This window comes from Chrysochloris asiatica, unplaced genomic scaffold, assembly GCF_000296735.1.
Source record: "Chrysochloris asiatica unplaced genomic scaffold, ChrAsi1.0 scaffold00094, whole genome shotgun sequence".
In the NCBI taxonomy this organism is placed as follows: domain Eukaryota; kingdom Metazoa; phylum Chordata; class Mammalia; order Afrosoricida; family Chrysochloridae; genus Chrysochloris; species Chrysochloris asiatica.
This window is the reverse complement of record NW_006408612.1, coordinates 6745667-6749091: the sequence shown is the minus strand read 5'-3', so window position 1 is coordinate 6749091 and position 3425 is coordinate 6745667.

Below are 3425 nucleotides of genomic sequence, written 5' to 3'. Positions count from 1 at the left end.
CTGATGTCAGATGGATCTTGGCTGAAAGCAGAGAATACCAGAATGATGTTTGCCAGTGCTTTATTAACTATGCAAAGACTTTTGACTGTACGGATCATGATAAACTATGGACAACATTGTAGAAAATGAATGTTCTGGAACCCTTATTTGTGATTGTGAGCAAAAGGCAGTTGTTTGAACAGAACAACAGGATACTGAAAGATTTAAAAGCCAGAAAGGTATGTGCCAGGATTTTATCCTTTCTTATTCAATCTATATGCTGAGCAAAAAATCCGAGAAACCAGGTTATGTGAAGGAGAATGCAACATCAGGATTGGAAAAAGACTTTTTAACAGCCTGCAATATGCAGATGATACAATCTTGCTAGCTGGAATTTAAGAGGACTTAAAATACTTACTGATGAAGATCAAAGATTACAGCCTTCATTATAAATTTCACCACAATGTAAAAAGACAAAATTCCTCGCAACTGGACCAATATATACCATCATGATAAATGAAGAAAAGATTGAAGTTGTCAGAGATTCACAACCAACACTCATGGAAGCAGAAATTAAGAAATCAAATGACATACTGCATTAGAGAAATCTGCTTCACAAGACCTCTTTAAAGTGTTCAATAGCAAACTCCTGCAGTGTGAAGACTAAGGTGTGCCTGCATGTGAAAGTTGGACAAGAAATAAGGAAGATCATAGAAGAATTGATACATTTGAATTATGATGCTGGAGAAGAATATTAAAGGTATCATGGATTGCCAGAAGAATAAACAAATCTGTATTGTAATAACTACAGCCAGAATGCTCCTTAGAAGACAAGATGGCAAGAATTTATCTCATACTTCAGACATGCGATCATAGGGGCCAATCCCTGGAGAAAAGTATTGTGCTTAGTAAAGCAGAGGATCAGTGATAAAGAGGAAGACCTCCCAAAAGATGGATTGGCACAGAGGCAGCGGCAATGGGCTTCATTGTGAGGACGGTGCAGGACGGGTCAGTGTTTTCTTCTGTTGTGCATTGTATCATTGCATTGCAGCCTACTCGACCTACCAACACCAACAATATTTCCAAGTATTTCTTTATCAATGGATAGTATTTATACTTTAGAGTAGAAGTAAAAATAAAGCATTTCTGTAGAAATCACCCAAATTAGTCTACCCTGAAATTCCTAAAGACATAGAACACATTCTAAAACTCTATTTCAAAGTTGATTTGTTTGAATTTTAAGCAACTATATTTAACCTTGTAGCCCCTCATTTTGAGCTTCAACCACTACTTGGTATTTCTGAAAACCAGCTCTAAGTTAATGAAAGAGAATATATACCATTAAAAATCTATATGCCGATTAGATTTATAGAGCATAATTCAATAATTTTTTATAAAGCTATAAAAACACTTGCCAACTCTCATGAAAAACAACCATATGTTTTGGGTTTAATAATGAGAATGTTTTATAAATAAGCTACAATTATGTTCCACATTATTTAAAAAGCATTGAATCTTTTCCTCTTCCAAGTATTCTTTTGCTCTATTTTTTGAGGCTTTCTTAATAATTTATATGTATATTTATAGTTCTTGCAGATTTATTTATTTGTTTGCTACCACATAAGAGATATTCATTTTTTTTCTCCTTTACTTTCCAGTGTGCCTTAAAAGGACATTTGTTAAGTTAGATGACCAATGTATCAATTATGAAAACATTTTATCCTTATAAGAACTACTTTCATCCATGGATTTCCAAGTAAATTAAATCATGATCATAGTTTATTTTCCTATCAAATTCAAGGAAAAATTCATTCCATACATTACTCTCCCCACTTATGTGAAAATAAAACTTTTAGCATCTTTTGTGTATCCCATATCACTTTTCTGTAGGTATAAAATGCTGCCTGATCCTTTTGGGAAAGCAATTTGGCAATATGTATTAAGAATCTTAAAAACATCTTTATCCTTTGACCCGGAATAACCAAGAATACCAAAATTTCTATTTGAGTGTTTATTATAATGCTATACATGATATCAACAAATTGGACATATCATCATTGTTTAAAAATATGTTGTTGTTATTATTAAGTGCCATCAAGTCTGTAGTGATTCATAGTGACTCTGTATAGGATTTCCCAGAGGCATCTGGTGGGTTTGAACTGCCAGTCTTGACTGATTAATTTATGGTCAATACATTTAATGGAAACTGTGCACTATTAAAATTTTCATTTTTAAAGAATACTTAATGATATAAAGAAACACTTGTTATAAAATGTTAAATAAAATATATATATATATGCTAGTTTTTTACAGTTTTTACAATAACTTATATACTATATACCAGCATAAAAGAAAATATACCAGACATTAATATTGATTTAAGTGGTGGGATTATGCATAATTTTAAATTTCCTTTGTATTTTTTTATATTTTGTGCAACGAGCACCTATTACTGTTATGGTCAGAAAGAAAATAAATGATATCATTAAAATATTATAAAATGACTAATAAGAAAGGATATTAGTTAAATAAATGATGTGGAAGAAATTAATTTACTGATCTATGAAGTTGTTTATATATAGGTGAAAATAGTATCACAAGATCTTGGTGTAATATGGTCCGGCTTTTATTAAACAGACATATAAAGATGGGGTTTTGTGCTCACGCAAAGAAATAAAGCCTCTGAAACCCTATGCAGGGTCTCTATGAGTCAAATCCAACTCAAGGGCACTTAACCACAACAATAGATGTATGTGCCAAAACACCAAGGCCATTTGCATCTAGTCTTCCCCTGGAGCAACTTGTGAGTTTGGCCTGCAGACCTTGTCCTAGCAGTCCAGTGTGTATGTGTATGGGTGTGTATGAATATGTGTATTTGTGTAGACAAAAATTGGAATGATTTAAGAGAGGATTTCAAAAAGTTCATGGGAAAATTTCATTATTTTTTCATTTCATTTTCTCCAAAATTGTTGATGTCCCTTTATGTATATATAAAGTATATAGAGATTGTCTTGAGGTTGTGGCAATAGAGATGACCTTCTCATTTACTGTTTAAAGTTTTTATTATCTTTAGATAAGAGTACAGGATTTAATTGTGAAATCTTATCAGTGAAATCTTTGCACACCTATATGTGCACATTTTTATAAATAATTTTTGTGCCCTACTATACTAATAAAAAGGAGCTCTGGTAGCGTAGTGGTTACGAATCGGGCTGTGAACTTCAAGGTCAGCAGTTCGAAACTACCAGCTGTTTCGTAGGAGAAAAATGAGGCTCTCTGCTCCCTTCAAGATTTACAGCCTCAGAAACCCTGTACAGGGTCGCTATGAGTTGGAACCAACTCCACGGCACATAACAACAACAATAACAAAATACTAATAAAAGGAATTCTGGTATGGCACTGTGGGCTAATGCACTGGACTGCAAAGTCATTTGACCCACAAAGTT